Here is a 19,905-nt window from a genome sequence, read left to right on the forward strand (position 1 = left end):
AAATAAATAAATAAATTTAAATTATTTTTATATTTTCATTACTTTACTTCAATATTTATCTATTTATATATATCTTTTATATTATTTTATTTTTGTTAAAGGTCGATTTTAATATGCAAAAGTGTCGTTTTTAATTATTTATATGAGATATAAATATATAATACTCACTTCGGGATGTGACATTGGTCTCAACTTTAATTATTAATATATTTCTTTGAAACAATTATTATTTTTAATTATTTCATTATATAAAAAAATTTGACTATTGATATTACACAACACATCGACAAATGACTGTTTCATTTTAATTGATGTTATATATTTAATTATTCACGTAAATTTATTTGATTTTTGTATGTATTTATTTAGAGGAGTAATCTAGAATTTGTTACTGATAAAAACAAAAAGTTATTTTCGAATGTGATTTTAAATCAAATGAATGGTAAAATTTATATGTTATTTATTTATAATTTTTTAGGGTGTAGTTATGGGTTTGTTTTCATCAGAAAAAAATATTTATTTGGTGGGTAGAATGCAATAACTTAAAATTTTAATAAATTACTTCATATACTCGATATAATGAGAATTAATTTTTTTTATGATTTAGTTTTACAAATTTATAAGTTTACGAGAGAGTATTTTTAGGTTTATGTAGTTTAGAGGATGAAACTATTTTAAGGGGGTAAAATGGTAACATCATAATATTTCAAATATGTAACATATTCTTTTCTCAAACCTTATATCATTTAATAAATTGTTTTATGAGGTAGGAATATTGTGAAATTGTAGCATCCTTAGTTTTATTGAATTTATATAACTTAATTTTTATTTCATCATTAATTAATAAGAATTTTAGTATATCTATTTCTTGAGTAACGGAATTTGACTGAAGAAAAGAAAAATACCTTATATTGAAATATTTTGTTAATGGATGATTTGTTGAGGTATTTTAATTAATAATTTTTTATGCAAACTGTTGAGAATTTACATTAATTTGTTAATACGATGGATGGGGTAGCTCCACTGGTATTCGCTAGATGAGTGAAACGGGTCTAAGTTTTTTTTTCTAGGTTTTAGTCTACGACGACAAAATTTATTTATATTTATATACAAAAAATAAGTTTTTTATATTTATAAATGAAAAAATTTAAAAATAATATCTTTTTTATATATTAATTTCTTCAGTAAGAGGTAAGATTGTAACTTCGGTTAATTTCTAAAGTGTTAACATTAAGTATATTTTATTCAAGGATACTTACTGATTTTTGTGGGCGAACTTCATATTGAGCCTCACTAGTGATAACAAATATATAAAAAGAACGTGTTAATACCTTAGGATTGGCATTAATTTTGTAAAACAAATAATGTAATCATCTCTGTTGTTTTAATATGTTGGGTTGAAGAAGTTCAACATCTGGACCAACATGTCATGTACGATGTCACGACATCATTCCTGTGACATCGTACATGTGTAGAAAACTGAATTAATTAATTCAGTATATATTCTGGGATTAGTGAGGATATTTGGTGAATATCCTAACTCCCATGTGGAGGTCTTAAAGACTCAATCAGAATATATATAGGCTCCAAATATGGAGATATACATGGAGAGATTTTAGGATTGAAGACCTTGTTTGTAGCAGAAATTTTCTGTTGTATTTGTAACAGCAAAGAAGAAGTTTGCTGCGATTTCTGAAGGCCCAAATCCAGTTGGGTGATTAGGTTATAAATAGAATATTGTAACCTAGTTTTTGTAAGCCTCTTAGAATGAAAAATTAGGGGTGTGTGTGAGGTAAACCTCCCAACTTGTGGGAAGGTTACCATGTGTTTCTCAGTGTTCAAAGCTGAGAGTATTTGTAACTCAAAGCCTGTAGGTAAGAGTTGTTTGTTCTTGAATGAAGCTGTGAAGCAAGTTCAAGTTGTTTAACATTACATTGTATTTGTAGTGATAGGAATGGAAACTGGAGGTTTCTATCTAGGAGTTCCTAGGTATAAATTGCATTGGGTAGGGATTAAGTGAAGAGTTGTAAACGGGGGAGTTTAACTCTGAATCAATACTGCTGATAGTTGATCTTCTTCCTGGCTTGGTAGCCCCCAGATGTAGGTCATGTTGGACCGAACTGGGTAAACAATTTTCTGTGTTTGTTTTCCTTCTGCATGTTATAATCTTGTCTGCCATAACTCAGGTTGTAATTCAGTCTGCTTATCAAGTTAATAACAGACCTGATACACAGCCTTCTGTTTGAATGTCAATCAGAATGTTTTGACATTCATCATTAACAACACATACTGAATAATAGGCATGTTGATCTCAGTTCAGTATTTAGTTAAGTCTGGTCTTTAAGAGGATAACAGACATGGCCAAAGGATCATAGTGAAACTGTCAAACTGGACGTCTTGACAGTTGTACGTGTAGGCTGACACTGAAGTAGAGACTGATTAGTCTTTCACAGTATAGTAAAGTTAGCACAGTCTGTTTTCAGGAACATAACATAATCAGCATGAGGTATAGGTTCTTAATGTCAAACTAAATGTTGTGACATTCACACCTGATAGTTGGTGCTAAATTGTAGGATAATTAGTTTTTCTGTTTCAGCAATTTTCTCAGGCTAATTTAAGAAATCCAACAGCTGAGCTAAAAACCAGGAAAATAACAACCAACCTACAATTAATGAACCTAACAAATAGCCTATTTGTCATCTCCCTAATGTGTAGAAATTAGGTTACCTTGTTTGACTTTTAGTTTAGGAAACATGAGTACTAAGTCAGCAAATTGGAATACAGTAACAGGTGATGTGCAAATCAATATTGATATATCATGCTGATAACTGTCCAAACACAACAGAAGTAAGTGTGGTGTTTGATCTCTGTTGTGTCTTTGTACAAGAAGGACAGAACTAGGTATTCTTCCATTCTAAGGTAATACAGTAGCAGATGTCGTGACTACTGTGAAAGCGTGCTTGAGTACAGGGTTTAGTTTGTATAACTGTCTTGTTGTATTAGTTACAATGTTGGATCAGATGTCATGACTTGGAGTAGAACATCTGAATTCTGACTACGCCAGAATTTCAAATGGTATCAGAGCAGGCATCCTGTTATGTTTCTGGATGAGATCCATGGGTGATACTTTCTGGTATCTTGCAAGGAGTTATGTTAGTACTGATGTTGGAACCTGTAGAAGGTTTTGTGGTTTCCCTGAATGGTCCCTTGAAATAGGTGGATGGACTATTCATGACAGGAACTGTGTGCACCTGCCTCTGGAGATTGGCAATTGGCCTTTGTGTGGGACAGCTGTGCTAGTATTGAATCATATTCAAACTTGGTATGTTCTTGGAGGTTGATCTGGTGAAGTGTGTGTTCATTGGTTGAGTTGTATTATGATTTCCGCTGCATAATACCTGGCAAAACTCAAACTCTGATGTAGTTTCCCCTCATGTGGATGAAAGGCTGATGTATTCAAGATTTCATCATAATCTACTGAAGATGTCAAAGATACTTGAGTCTCATCAAGTCCACTCTTCTTGGTAAGAATCACCTGATCACTGATTCTTGTACTCTCCTGGGTAGTGTATATGAAGACCTTGAAGACTTTCAAGGAGGGTTTGTTTCAAGGAGGTTAAACTAATGTTCTATGTGATGTTAGAACATGTTGTTCAACAAGTATGCAGCTACTGGTTGAAGAGCAGATGTGTTTAGGTGTCAAACAAAGGGATACTTTGGTTTGAAACCTACTCCTGACCTGGAAGAGGAGACATCTGTGTGTGCTAAGTTGACAAGGGTAGGGTCAACTGTGTGTGTGCTCAAGAAGGTCACTTTTAGAAGTCTGATCTCTAGAAGTGGAGCTGGTTGAGATGTGACATTGTGCAATCCCTGCTGTGTGCCTTATTCCTGTAGATTGATCAGGGTTGGATAGTTGTTCCCTGAAGTACTATGTTGTGTTGGAAGACAAGTCCTCTGGATGTTAGAAGTCAATAATGGGGTAACCTGACTGCTATTTCATTTAAGAGGATTGGGACCATGAATCTTGTTATTCAAACACCACGCTCAGAAGTGGCAGTTCTTTCAAGGTGTGAGAATATGAAGATTCAGTGGTTGGTTGAGGTAGTATGCTTTGGCAATGTATATCTACTATTAACTGGTGTTGTTTTGTTATCACTAGTACTTATGGTCAGCTGGAGTCTGATTGGTGTGATTGAAGTATGTATAGGTATAACTCATAGAGTTAGTTGCCACTGGTAGGGATGGTGTATGTCATGTTGAGACTTTTGTGTACAATGCATGGATATTGGTGTGAAGTGTCCATGATTGTTAATTTGAGGGGGAGTTTGGCTAACCTCCTCACGTTTGGTCAGCCTAGGGTCTGATTGGCTGTTGACCTGTGTCACATGGGTTCTGGCTATTGTGTGACACATTTGCAAGGAAGGACTCATCTCTCTCATTCCTAAGGGTGAATATAATCTGGAAAGATTCTCAAAACTGTTGAGGTGCTTGCAAGCAGAAGATCTTGCCACAAGAAGAGTATTTTCAAAGTATTCTTATGGTGGAAGTATCTAAAAGGATAATTGGGAAAGGATTTAAGATCAATGTCTACTTGTGCCAAGTACAAGTATTTAATTGATTATCCTTGGAGCTCCAGATAACTGATGTTCTTAAAGATGTTGGAACATCTCTCCTTCAAGACCCTGTGCAGAATCACAGGAAGGATAGTACATTGGTCTATGATCTATCTCCTTAGTGGCAGCAAGAGCATATGATCTCTGAAAAGGTTTCCTGGCAAGAAACATGTTCAGCCTTGTGGTGTACAAGAAGAAGACATCATAGTCTTGATGGTGGTTACTTGGATCAGTTTATTTCTGATCTAGGTAAGGAAGTGCATTGGCTAATGCACACTATGGAGTTAAGAACAAGTGGAAACATTCTTAACATCATGGAAACAACTTTACTTTAGGAAGTAGAATCCTTGGTATAGCTGAAGGGTTAGTCTCTAACTGGTCCTTCTGAAGACTCATGCATCAGAGTGTCTGATGTCTTTGGAGAAGAAGCAGGAATTCATCAAGGTGTGAGCTTGGATGACTTAACTGCAAACCTGCAGGATGGAGGTTGTTTACTCAGACTTGGTTCCACAATCAAGTCTATGAGAACATTGAACTCTTGTTCTGTGTAGGGAGGAAGTTCTTTCAAGTGGCAGAAGAAGGAGCTGAATTCAACAGCTAAATGTTGAAACACAATGTTGTGACATTTGGTTTAACATCAGAATCTTAGTTGGTGAAGTGGCACATCAACTTAAGATAGAAGGGTCTACAGAGTTGTAGATTGGGTACTTCAAAAAGGTCGTTCTCATTGCAGTCCTTTGGAGTTGCTGGATGGAGAAGATGTTACATGTTCATGTCTTAGAGAATCTAAGTTCTGTTTAACATGTAGCTTGAAGCTCAAGTCTCACTTGGAAGGTCAGCATATCTTTGGGAGAAGTCTGATAAACTTGGAGAGGTCAAAAAGTGGCATGTGACTTTTTCATATGAGGATTCATGAAGGAGGTAATCAACCAGTGGCATTTGGTCTATCTCAGAAGTGAGTTCGAAGGATCAAGATAATCAACATATGGCAGCTGATTATTCTTGAGGAAAGTCTGAGACAAATTACTTTTGAGCAGAAAAGTAGTAAGTTGAAGACAAAAGGAGGTGTTTTCTATTCATCTCTTGGAGCTTGTGGTAGGAGTTCTAAGCTATCTATGGAAGATTATCTCTTGGAATGGGATGAGAATGTATATGTCCCAATTTGTGTCTGGTTTCTTTTGGATTAAGCTGGTGACTCGGTGATATCTGAAGATTATCAGATGGTGTTCCCTGTTATGTTGTGAGGATGTCCTAACTAATGTTAGAACATTTTGTGAAGTGGTTTTATGTTCTGGTTAGAAGAGAGATTGACACAGAGTGTGGATGTGTTCAGCCAAGAGGGTTGAACAGAGGGTGTGCTCTTGAAGACATGAGGATGCGTCTTATGTTTTCCATTCATCAAGTGGTATGGGTTCTCTTTGAATTAGGAAATATGTGAAGGTCCAACTTTGGGGTGTTGGATATGTTCATGTGTGATCTCCAAGTTTCAAGAGGAGAGTTGGTTGTTCATGACAAGGGGAGTTTTGTCTTTGTGCTGCAATTAATCATCCAACTTATGGTCTATGTGTTCTCAGATGACAAGGTATGGCACCTTGTTAGTTATTGGGTTGATGTGTTGTGTGTCAAGGCTGAGGGAGCAGAAGAATGTCTGACCGGATGTCATGACATTGCCTTGGATAATATTGTTATTTCCCTCTGAACCTTAAAGTCATGAGGAAATATGGATGTGGTGTGTCTAATTATGATAAATTAGAATAAGCCTGATTGTTACAGTTGTGTGGTACAGGGGGAGTAACCATCTACTGGTGTTTGTGATTTTGGCTTTAGTGGTGCCAGATGTCAAGTTTCTACTGGAGGTACGAAAATGGTCTTAGGAAATGTTGATAGGAAGAATACTTGAAGAATGCAGGCAAAAGCCACGTTGAATGTTAAGACATCGCGTGCAACGTGTCTGACTGCATATAGGGAATAATCTCCATGCACTGGAACTGCTGTTTTGGAAAAGAAACAGTCAAGAGCTATAAAAGGTATTCAAAGATAGTCTGAGATTTTGTTGGTGATTCTCTGACTGTTTCTCAGCAAATATTAATGAATCTTGACCAAGCATTTATTCCTACCGTTAATTCCTAAGCACGGGCTGGACTATTTAAAGGATGTAATAGCCCTCTTCTTCTCACAAGAGAAACACTCCATTCCCTCTAAACCATGGGGTATGTTAAGGTTTGGGCAAGTTGTGCCTGGATCTGGATTTGTGAGGGGTTCCTTTACAAATGTTTAGCTAAAAAGGGGGAGAGAAATATAGTCCTGAGAATGTACCAGAAGCAAGTAAAATGTGGTAGTAAGCAGAAGTTGGCTTCAGGCACAAAAGTCACTAACTAGGCATATCACTTGTGTCTTGTGATCTGAGTTAAGAGGACAGTTGTGTCTTGTGATCTGAGTTACATTATCTATGTACTCAGCATTACATATTCTTCTGGAAGCTCTACCGTTGAGGGGAAGGGTTCTGATGCAACTGATTCTTGTACCTCTACTTCCTCATGTACACCAACTTTGGTGTTTGTGGTGGTGGAGATAATGACAGAGGCTTATTTGTTTTAACTAAAATTTGCCAAAGGGGGAGATTGTTAATACCTTAGGATTGGCATTAATTTTGTAAAACAAATAATGTAATCATCTCTGTTGTTTTAATATGTTGGGTTGAAGAAGTTCAACATCTGGACCAACATGTCATGTACGATGTCACGACATCATTCCTGTGACATCGTACATGTGTAGAAAACTGAATTAATTAATTCAGTATATATTCTGGGATTAGTGAGGATATTTGGTGAATATCCTAACTCCCATGTGGAGGTCTTAAAGACTCAATCAGAATATATATAGGCTCCAAATATGGAGATATACATGGAGAGATTTTAGGATTGAAGACCTTGTTTGTAGCAGAAATTTTCTATTGTATTTGTAACAGCAAAGAAGAAGTTTGCTGCGATTTCTGAAGGCCCAAATCCAGTTGGGTGATTAGGTTATAAATAGCTTATTGTAACCTAGTTTTAGTAAGCCTCTTAGAATGAAAAATTAGGGGTGTGTGTGAGGTAAACCTCCTAACTTGTGGGAAGGTTACCATGTGTTTCTCAGTGTTCAAAGCTGAGAGTATTTGTAACTCAAAGCCTGTAGGTAAGAGTTGTTTGTTCTTGAATGAAGTTGTGAAGCAAGTTCAAGTTGTTTAACATTACATTGTATTTGTAGTGATAGGAATGGAAACTGGAGGTTTCTATCTAGGAGTTCCTAGGTATAGATTGCATTGGGTAGGGATTAAGTGAAGAGTTGTAAACGGGGGAGTTTAACTCTGAATTAATACTGCTGATAGTGGATCTTCTTCCTGGCTTGGTAGCCCCCAGATGTAGGTCATGTTGGACCGAACTGGGTAAAGAATTTTCTGTGTTTGTTTTCCTTCTGCATGTTATAATCCTGTCTGCCATAACTCAGGTTGTAATTTAGTCTGCTTATCAAGTTAATAACAGACCTGATACACAGCCTTCTGTTTGAATGTCAATCAGAATGTTTTGACATTCATCATTAACAACACATACTGAATAATAGGCATGTTGATCTCAGTTCAGTATTTAGTTAAGTCTGGTCTTCAAGAGGATAACTGACCTGGCCAAAGGATCATAGTGAAACTGTCAAACTGGACGTCTTGACAGTTGTACGTGTAGGCTGACACTGAAGTAGAGACTGATTAGTCTTTCACAGTATAGTAAAGTTAGCACAGTCTGTTTTTAGGAACATAACAGAATCAGCATGAGGTATAGGTTCTGAATGTCAAACTAAATGTTGTGACATTCACACCTGACAGTTGGTGCTAAATTGTAGGATAATTAGTTTTTCTGTTTCAGCAATTTTCTCAAGCTAATTTAAGAAATCCAACAGCTGAGCTAAAAACCAGGAAAATAACAACCAACCTACAATTAATGAACCTAACAAATAGCCTATTTGTCAGCTCCCTAATGTGTAGAAATTAGGTTACCTTGTTTGACTTTTAGTTTAGGAAACACAAGTACTATGCCAGCAAATTGGAATACAGTAACAGGTGATGTGCAAATCAATATTGATATATCATGCTGATAACTGTCCAAACACAACAGAAGTAAGTGTGGTGTTTGATCTCTGTTGTGTCTTTGTACAAGAAGGACAGAACTAGGTGTTCTTCCATTCTAAGGTAATACAGTAGCAGATGTCGTGACTACTGTGAAAGCGTGCTTGAGTACAGGGTTTAGTTTGTATAACTGTCTTGCTGTATTAGTTACAATGTTGGATCAGATGTCATGACTTGGAGTAGAACATCTGAATTCTGACTACGCCTGAATTTCAGAACGCACACTAGTTATTTTGAGTGGAATTATGACATGTAATGTTATGTTTTATTCCTTACACTTATTACAAAAGTATTAAGTTGGTTAAGACGGTATAAATTTGTCATTCCTTTTTTAGTATTTACTTTGTATTCGTTCTTGTATTTATGTAATTTTATTTTCTTGAAAGAATTTTATTCTGTTTCTTTTATATTTTCATCCTTATCTCCATTTTTTATTATTTTATTTCCTTGCTAATAAATATTATAATTTGACTTTTTTTTTCTCTTCCATTTAACAACTTTGAATTGGGTTCCATTTAAATAAATGGTCAATTGACCCAATTTAATATTACATCACTAATATCTTAAATTTTAGTCATCGTTGGTGTAACTTTCTAAACATTCTATCATTTGTTTAACTTTCACTTTCTATGCACCATTTGATCTCCTTCTCCGTGGCACAAAATATTCACACAAAAATAATGAAAATAGTATACAGTTTATGAAAGTCCATATTATCCTCACGATATTTTGTTCAAGTGTGGGAATTAAAAAGCACTAATTGGAAGAAAAACACAAAATGACAAGGCTCTTTTCCCTAAAATCGAATTAAATTTTGAAATGAGAGTCAGTAGAATTATTTATAAGATGTTGGATGCTTTAATAAAGTAGAATTATATAACAATGAATAATATCAAAATATGTTTTACGATTTATCTTATTAAAAAGGGAAGTTGAAAGAAATGATCGGAAGAAAAATACATAATGACAAGGCTCTTTCCCAAAAAATCGAAACTGATTTTCGAAATGAGAGTCACTAGAACATTTATAAGATGTTCCGTGCTTTAAAACGTAAAGTAATATAACAATGAATAAAATCAAAATAAGTTTTACGATTTATGTTATCAAAATGGGAAAACTATACTTTTTCTGATTGTGTAGTAGAAAAACTTTATAACAAAATTATAAAATGATATATATAGCGAATAGATCCGAATTTGTATTTGATGCAAATTCAAATTTTCAGTATTCATGGATATAGTTTACAACAAAATAAAAATGACTAGAATATTACAACTTGATTATATTAATCAATTTGAATGATTACTTTATTTTACCCAATATATATTCTTACAAAATCTTAAATCGAAACATACATTAGGTATTCCTTTTATTCATTTAGTTTTCTTAAAGGACAAAATAAATCATCCTATAGTACAACAACATTTATTAGAACTAGGAAAAATTATTCTACAAACACCACCTTTCTTAAATCCCTTTTTAAGACAGTCTGAATTGCATTGTCCATCAGACGCACAATTACCATCCTGACATTTTATATCCATGACACCATACTCACCACTTGATAAACCTGCCACAACAACAAAAAATTAACTATAGATTTTGTGTTCTTAAGAGTTTGTTGATCCTATATGAAGCATACGACTAGAGAGATAAAAATAAACTTTTATTCATTACCTGAAAGCAGGATCATAGAAATGAACAAAATCAAGCAAAAATACGATCGATTGATTAACGTGAAGGCCATTGAAAAAAATTCACCTTTTGCTGTGTTTCCTATTGAGATTTAGGATTACAATATATATACTGAAATGAAATTTATAGAGGGTAAAGAAGATGCTGGAAAAGAAAATAAATAAATAAATTTAAATTATTTTTATATTTTCATTACTTTACTTCAATATTTATCTATTTATATATATTGGATATTATTTCGTTTTTGTTAAAGGTCGATTTTAATATGAAAAAGTGTCATTCTTAATTATTTATATGAGATATAAATATATAATACTCACTTCGGGATGTGACATTGGTCTCAACTTTAATTATTAATATATTTGTTTGAAACAATTATTATTTTTAATTATTTCATTATATAAAAAAATTTGACTATTGATATTACACAACACATCGACAAATGACTGTTTCATTTTAATTGATGTTATATATTTAATTATTCACATAAATTTATTTGATTTTTGTATGTATTTATTTAGAGGAGTAATCTAGAATTTGTTACTGATAAAAACAAAAAGTTATTTTCGAATGTGATTTTAAATCAAATGAATGGTAAAATTTATATGTTATTTATTTGTAATTTTTTAGGGTGTAGTTATGGGTTTGTTTTCATGAGAAAAAAAATATTTATTTGGTGGGTAGAATGCAATAATTTAAAATTTTAATAAATTACTTCATATACTCGATATAATGAGAATTTTTTTTTTTTATAATTTAGTTTTACAAATTTAAAGGTTTACGAGAGAGTATTTTTATGTTTATGTAGTTTAGAGGATGAAACTATTTTAAGGGGGTTAAATGGTAACATCATAATATTTCAAATATGTAACATATTCATTTCTCAAACCTTATATCATTTAATAAATTGTTTTATGAGGTAGGAATATTGTGAAATTGTAGCATCCTTAGTTTTATTGAATTTATATAACTTAATTTTTATTTCATCATTAATTAATAAGAATTTTAGTATATCTATTTCTTGAGTAATGGAATTTGACTGAAGAAAAGAAAAATACCTTATATTGACATATTTTCTTAATGGATGATTTGTTGAGGTATTTTAATTAATAATTTTTTATGCAAACTGTTGAGAATTTACATTAATTTGTTAATACGATGGATGGGGTAGCTCCACTGGTATTCGCTAGATGAGTGAAACGGGTGTAAGTTTTTTGTCTAGGTTTTAGTCCACGGCAACAAAACTTATTTATATTTATATACAAAAAATAAGTTTTTTATATTTATAAATGAAAAAATTTAAAAATAATATTTTTTTTTATATATTAATTTCTTCAGTAAGAGGTAAGATTGTAACTTCGGTTAATTTCTAAAGTGTTAACATTAAGTATATTTTATTCAAGGATACTTACTGATTTTTGTGGGCTAACTTCATATTGAGTCTCGCTAGTGATAACAAATATGTAAAAAGAACACACACTAGTTATTTTGAGTGGAATTATGACATGTAATGTTATGTTTTATTCCTTACACTTATTACAAAAGTATTAAGTTGGTTAAGACGGTATAAATTTGTCATTCCTTTTTTAGTTTTTACTTTGTATTCGTTCTTGTATTTATGTAATTTTATTTTCTTGAAAGAATTTTATTCTGTTTCTTTTATATTTTCATCCTTATCTCCATTTTTTATTATTTTATTTCCTTGCTAATAAATATTATAATTTGACTTTTTTTTTCTCTTCCATTTAACAACTTTGAATTGGGTTCCATTTAAATAAATGGTCAATTGACCCAATTTAATATTACATCACTAATATCTTAAATTTTAGTCATCGTTGGTGTAACTTTCTAAACATTCTATCATTTGTTTAACTTTCACTTTCTATGCAACATTTGATCTTCTTCTCCGTGGCACAAAATATTCACACAAAAATAATGAAAATAGTATACAGTTTATGAAAGTCCATATTATCCTCACGATATTTTGTTCAAGTGTGGGAATTAAAAAGCACAAATTGGAAGAAAAACACAAAATGACAAGGCTCTTTTCCCTAAAATCGAATTAAATTTTGAAATGAGAGTCAGTAGAATATTTATGAGATGTTGGATGCTTTAATAAAGTAGAATTATATAACAATGAATAATATCAAAATATGTTTTACGATTTATCTTATTAAAAAGGGAAGTTGAAAGAAATGATCGGAAGAAAAATACATAATGACAAGGCTCTTTCCCAAAAAATCGAAACTGATTTTCGAAATGAGAGTCACTAGAACATTTATAAGATGTTCCGTGCTTTAAAACGTAAAGTAATATAACAATGAATAAAATCAAAATAAGTTTTACGATTTATGTTATCAAAATGGGAAAACTGTACTTTTTCTGATTGTGTAGTAGAAAAACTTTATAACAAAATTATAAAATGATATATATAGCGAATAGATCCGAATTTGTATTTGATGCAAATTCAAATTTTCAGTATTCATGGATATAGTTTACAACAAAATAAAAATGACTAGAATATTACAACTTGATTATATTAATCAATTTGAATGATTACTTTATTTTACCCAATATATATTCTTACAAAATCTTAAATCGAAACATACATTAGGTATTCCTTTTATTCATTTAGTTTTCTTAAAGGACAAAATAAATCATCCTATAGTACAACAACATTTATTAGAACTAGGAAAAATTATTCTACAAACACCACCTTTCTTAAATCCCTTTTTAAGACAGTCTGAATTGCATTGTCCATCAGACGCACAATTACCATCCTGACATTTTATATCCATGACACCATACTCACCACTTGATAAACCTGCCACAACAACAAAAAATTAACTATAGATTTTGTGTTCTTAAGAGTTTGTTGATCCTATATGAAGCATACGACTAGAGAGATAAAAATAAACTTTTATTCATTACCTGAAAGCAGGATCATAGAAATGAACAAAATCAAGCAAAAATACGATCGATTGATTAACGTGAAGGCCATTGAAAAAAATTCACCTTTTGCTGTGTTTCCTATTGAGATTTAGGATTACAAATATATACTGAAATGAAATTTATAGAGGGTAAAGAAGATGCTGGAAAAGAAAATAAATAAATAAATTTAAATTATTTTTATATTTTCATTACTTTACTTCAATATTTATCTATTTATATATATTGGATATTATTTCGTTTTTGTTAAAGGTCGATTTTAATATGAAAAAGTGTCATTCTTAATTATTTATATGAGATATAAATATATAATACTCACTTCGGGATGTGACATTGGTCTCAACTTTAATTATTAATATATTTGTTTGAAACAATTATTATTTTTAATTATTTCATTATATAAAAAAATTTGACTATTGATATTACACAACACATCGACAAATGACTGTTTCATTTTAATTGATGTTATATATTTAATTATTCACGTAAATTTATTTGATTTTTTGTATGTATTTATTTAGAGGAGTAATCTAGAATTTGTTACTGATAAAAACAAAAAGTTATTTTCGAATGTGATTTGAAATCAAATGAATGGTAAAATTTATATGTTATTTATTTGTAATTTTTAAGGGTGTAGTTAAATGTTTGTTTTCATGAGAAAAAAATTATTTATTTGGTGGGTAGAATGCAATAATTTAAAATTTTAATAAATTACTTCATATACTCGATATAATGAGAATTATTTTTTTTTATAATTTAGTTTTACAAATTTAAAGGTTTACGAGAGAGTATTTTTTATGTTTATGTAGTTTAGAGGATGAAACTATTTTAAGGGGGTAAAATGGTAACATCATAATATTTCAAATATGTAACATATTCATTTCTCAAACCTTATATCATTTAATAAATTGTTTTATGAGGTAGGAATATTGTGAAATTGTAGCATCCTTAGTTTTATTGAATTTATATAACTTAATTTTTATTTCATCATTAATTAATAAGAATTTTAGTATATCTATTTCTTGAGTAATGGAATTTGACTGAAGAAAAGAAAAATACCTTATATTGACATATTTTCTTAATGGATGATTTGTTGAGGTATTTTAATTAATAATTTTTTATGCAAACTGTTGAGAATTTACATTAATTTGTTAATACGATGGATGGGGTAGCTCCACTGGTATTCGCTAGATGAGTGAAACGGGTGTAAGTTTTTTTTCTAGGTTTTAGTCCACGGCAACAAAACTTATTTATATTTATATACAAAAAATAAGTTTTTTATATTTATAAATGAAAAAATTTAAAAATAATATTTTTTTATATATTAATTTCTTCAGTAAGAGGTAAGATTGTAACTTCGGTTAATTTCTAAAGTGTTAACATTAAGTATATTTTATTCAAGGATACTTACTGATTTTTGTGGGCTAACTTCATATTGAGTCTCGCTAGTGATAACAAATATATAAAAAGAACGCACACTAGTTATTTTGAGTGGAATTATGACCTGTAATGTTATGTTTTATTCCTTACACTTATTACAAAAGTATTAAGTTGGTTAAGACGGTATAAATTTGTCATTCCTTTTTTAGTTTTTACTTTGTATTCGTTCTTGTATTTATGTAATTTTATTTTCTTGAAAGAATTTTATTCTGTTTCTTTTATATTTTCATCCTTATCTCCATTTTTATTATTTTATTTCCTTGCTAATAAATATTATAATTTGACTTTTTTTTTCTCTTCCATTTAACAACTTTGAATTGGGTTCCATTTAAATAAATGGTCAATTGACCCAATTTAATATTACATCACTAATATCTTAAATTTTAGTCATCGTTGGTGTAACTTTCTAAACATTCTATCATTTGTTTAACTTTCACTTTCTATGCACCATTTGATCTCCTTCTCCGTGGCACAAAATATTCACACAAAAATAATGAAAATAGTATACAGTTTATGAAAGTCCATATTATCCTCACGATATTTTGTTCAAGTGTGGGAATTAAAAAGCACTAATTGGAAGAAAAACACAAAATGACAAGGCTCTTTTCCCTAAAATCGAAATTAATTTTGAAATGAGAGTCAGTAGAATATTTATAAGATGTTGGATGCTTTAATAAAGTAGAATTATATAACAATGAATAATATCAAAATATGTTTTACGATTTATCTTATTAAAAAGGGAAGTTGAAAGAAATGATCGGAAGAAAAATACATAATGACAAGGCTCTTTCCCAAAAATCGAAACTGATTTTCGAAATGAGAGTCACTAGAACATTTATAAGATGTTTCGTGCTTTAAAACGTAAAGTAATATAACAATGAATAAAATCAAAATAAGTTTTACGATTTATGTTATCAAAATGGAAAAACTATATTTTTTCTGATTGTGTAGTAGAAAAACTTTATAACAAAATTATAAAATGATATATATAGCGAATAGATCCGAATTTGTATTTGATGCAAATTCAAATTTTCAGTATTCATGGATATAGTTTACAACAAAATAAAAATGACTAGAATATTACAACTTGATTATATTAATCAATTTGAATGATTACTTTATTTTACCCAATATATATTCTTACAAAATCTTAAATCGAAACATACATTAGGTATTCCTTTTATTCATTTAGTTTTCTTAAAGGACAAAATAAATCATCCTATAGTACAACAACATTTATTAGAACTAGGAAAAATTATTCTACAAACACCACCTTTCTTAAATCCCTTTTTAAGACAGTCTGAATTGCATTGTCCATCAGACGCACAATTACCATCCTGACATTTTATATCCATGACGCCATACTCACCACTTGATAAACCTGCCACAACAACAAAAAATTAACTATAGATTTTGTGTTCTTAAGAGTTTGTTGATCCTATATGAAGCATACGACTAGAGAGATAAAAATAAACTTTTATTCATTACCTGAAAGCAGGATCATAGAAATGAACAAAATCAAGCAAAAATACGATCGATTGATTAACGTGAAGGCCATTGAAAAAAATTCACCTTTTGCTGTGTTTCCTATTGAGATTTAGGATTACAATATATATACTGAAATGAAATTTATAGAGGGTAAAGAAGATGCTGGAAAAGAAAATAAATAAATAAATTTAAATTATTTTTATATTTTCATTACTTTACTTCAATATTTATCTATTTATATATATTGGATATTATTTCGTTTTTGTTAAAGGTCGATTTTAATATGCAAAAGTGTCATTCTTAATTATTTATATGAGATATAAATATATAATACTCACTTCGGGATGTGACATTGGTCTCAACTTTAATTATTAATATATTTGTTTGAAACAATTATTATTTTTAATTATTTCATTATCTAAAAAATTTTGACTATTGATATTACACAACACATCGACAAATGACTGTTTCATTTTAATTGATGTTATATATTTAATTATTCACGTAAATTTATTTGATTTCTGTATGTATTTATTTAGAGGAGTAATCTAGAATTTGTTACTGATAAAAACAAAAAGTTATTTTCGAATGTGATTTTAAATCAAATGAATGGTAAAATTTATATGTTATTTATTTGTAATTTTTTAGGGTGTAGTTATGGGTTTGTTTTCATGAGAAAAAAATTATTTATTTGGTGGGTAGAATGCAATAATTTAAAATTTTAATAAATTACTTCATATACTCGATATAATGAGAATTTTTTTTTTATAATTTAGTTTTACAAATTTAAAGGTTTACGAGAGAGTATTTTTATGTTTATGTAGTTTAGAGGATGAAACTATTTTAAGGGGGTAAAATGGTAACATCATAATATTTCAAATATGTAACATATTCATTTCTCAAACCTTATATCATTTAATAAATTGTTTTATTTGGTAGGAATATTGTGAAATTGTAGCATCCTTAGTTTTATTGAATTTATATAACTTAATTTTTATTTCATCATTAATTAATAAGAATTTTAGTATATCTATTTCTTGAGTAATGGAATTTGACTGAAGAAAAGAAAAATACCTTATATTGACATATTTTCTTAATGGATGATTTGTTGAGGTATTTTAATTAATAATTTTTTATGCAAAATGTTGAGAATTTACATTAATTTGTTAATACGATGGATGGGGTAGCTCCACTGGTATTCGCTAGATGAGTGAAACGGGTGTAAGTTTTTTTTCTAGGTTTTAGTCCACGACGACAAAATTTATTTATATTTATATACAAAAAATAAGTTTTTTATATTTATAAATGAAAAAATTTAAAAATAATATTTTTTTATATATTAATTTCTTCAGTTAGAGGTAAGATTGTAACTTCGGTTAATTTCTAAAGTGTTAACATTAAGTATATTTTATTCAAGGATACTTACTGATTTTTGTGGGCTAACTTCATATTGAGTCTCGCTAGTGATAACAAATATATAAAAAGAACGCACACTAGTTATTTTGAGTGGAATTATGACATGTAATGTTATGTTTTATTCTTTACACTTATTACAAAAGTATTAATTTGGTTAAGACGGTATAAATTTGTCATTCCTTTTTTAGTATTACTTTGTATTCGTTCTTGTATTTATGTAATTTTATTTTCTTGGAAGTATTTTATTTTGTTTCTTTTATATTTTCATCCTTATCTCCATCTTTTATTATTTTATTTCCTTGCTAATAAATGTTATAATTTGACTTCTCTTTTTTTCTCTTCCATTTAACAACTTTGAATTGGGTTCCATTTAAATAAATGGTCAATTGACCCAATTTAATATTACATCACTAATATCTTAAATTTTAGTCATCGTTGGTGTAACTTTCTAAACATTCTATCATTTGTTTAACTTTCACTTTCTATGCACCATTTGATCTCCTTCTCCGTGGCACAAAATATTCACACAAAAATAATGAAAATAGTATACAGTTTATGAAAGTCCATATTATCCTCACGATATTTTGTTCAAGTGTGGGAATTAAAAAGCACTAATTGGAAGAAAAACACAAAATGACAAGACTCTTTTCCCTAAAATCAAATTAAATTTTGAAATGAGAGTCAGTAGAATATTTATAAGATGTTGGATGCTTTAATAAAGTAGAATTATATAACAATGAATAATATCAAAATATGTTTTACGATTTATCTTATTAAAAAGGGAAGTTGAAAGAAATGATCGGAAGAAAAATACATAATGACAAGGCTCTTTCCCAAAAAATCGAAACTGATTTTCGAAATGAGAGTCACTAGAACATTTATAAGATGTTCCGTGCTTTAAAACGTAAAGTAATATAACAATGAATAAAATCAAAATAAGTTTTACGATTTATGTTATCAAAATGGGAAAACTATATTTTTCTGATTGTGTAGTAGAAAAACTTTATAACAAAATTATAAAATGATATATATAGCGAATAGATCCGAATTTGTATTTGATGCAAATTCAAATTTTCAGTATTCATGGATATAGTTTACAACAAAATAAAAATGACTAGAATATTACAACTTGATTATATTAATCAATTTGAATGATTACTTTATTTTACCCAATATATATTCTTACAAAATCTTAAATCGAAACATACATTAGGTATTCCTTTTATTCATTTAGTTTTCTTAAAGGACAAAATAAATCATCCTATAGTACAACAACATTTATTAGAACTAGGAAAAATTATTCTACAAACACCACCTTTCTTAAATCCCTTTTTAAGACAGTCTGAATTGCATTGTCCATCAGACGCACAATTACCATCCTGACATTTTATATCCATGACGCCATACTCACCACTTGATAAACCTGCCACAAAAAAAAAATTAACTATAGATTTTGTGTTCTTAAGAGTTTGTTGATCCTATATGAAGCATACGACTAGAGAGATAAAAATAAACTTTTATTCATTACCTGAAAGCAGGATCATAGAAATGAACAAAATCAAGCAAAAATACGATCGATTGATTAACGTGAAGGCCATTGAAAAAAATTCACCTTTTGCTGTTTTTCCTGTTGAGATTTAGGATTACAATATATATACTGAAATGAAATTTATAGAGGGTAAAGAAGATGCTGGAAAAGAAAATAAATAAATAAATTTAAATTATTTTTATATTTTCATTACTTTACTTCAATATTTATCTATTTATATATATTGGATATTATTTCGTTTTTGTTAAAGGTCGATTTTAATATGCAAAAGTGTCATTCTTAATTATTTATATGAGATATAACTATATAATACTCACTTCGGGATGTGACATTGGTCTCAACTTTAATTATTAATATATTTGTTTGAAACAATTATTATTTTTAATTATTTCATTATATAAAATTTTTTGACTATTGATATTACACAACACATCGACAAATGACTGTTTCATTTTAATTGATGTTATATATTTAATTATTCGCGTAAATTTATTTGATTTCTGTATGTATTTATTTAGAGGAGTAATCTAGAATTTGTTACTGATAAAAACAAAAAGTTATTTTCGAATGTGATTTTAAATCAAATGAATGGTAAAATT

General features: G+C 29.7%; 3 long non-coding RNA genes across 4 annotated transcripts; all 3 read right to left on the reverse strand.

Moving 5' to 3' along the window:
* Positions 1-10,027: 10,027 nt before the first annotated feature.
* LOC127092136 (uncharacterized) lies at positions 10,028-10,587 on the reverse strand. Its single transcript, XR_007792118.1, has 2 exons — positions 10,447-10,587; positions 10,028-10,339 (listed from the first exon to the last, which is right to left on the reverse strand). It is a non-coding gene; the product is annotated as an uncharacterized LOC127092136 (long non-coding RNA).
* Positions 10,588-12,976: 2,389 nt separating this feature from the next.
* Positions 12,977-13,515, reverse strand: LOC127092135 (uncharacterized). Its single transcript, XR_007792117.1, has 2 exons — positions 13,396-13,515; positions 12,977-13,288 (listed from the first exon to the last, which is right to left on the reverse strand). It is a non-coding gene; the product is annotated as an uncharacterized LOC127092135 (long non-coding RNA).
* A 2,407-nt stretch (positions 13,516-15,922) lies between these two features.
* LOC127092132 (uncharacterized) lies at positions 15,923-19,452 on the reverse strand. 2 transcript variants are annotated; one of them, XR_007792113.1, is made up of 2 exons: positions 19,286-19,452; positions 15,923-16,234 (listed from the first exon to the last, which is right to left on the reverse strand). It is a non-coding gene; the product is annotated as an uncharacterized LOC127092132 (long non-coding RNA). The 2 variants fall into 2 exon arrangements; XR_007792112.1 differs by lacking the exon at positions 15,923-16,234 and adding an exon at positions 18,869-19,180.
* Between the last annotated feature and the right edge of the window lie 453 nt (positions 19,453-19,905).

This window comes from Lathyrus oleraceus, chromosome 6 (assembly GCF_024323335.1).
Source record: "Lathyrus oleraceus cultivar Zhongwan6 chromosome 6, CAAS_Psat_ZW6_1.0, whole genome shotgun sequence".
Classification (NCBI taxonomy): Eukaryota; Viridiplantae; Streptophyta; class Magnoliopsida; order Fabales; family Fabaceae; genus Lathyrus; species Lathyrus oleraceus.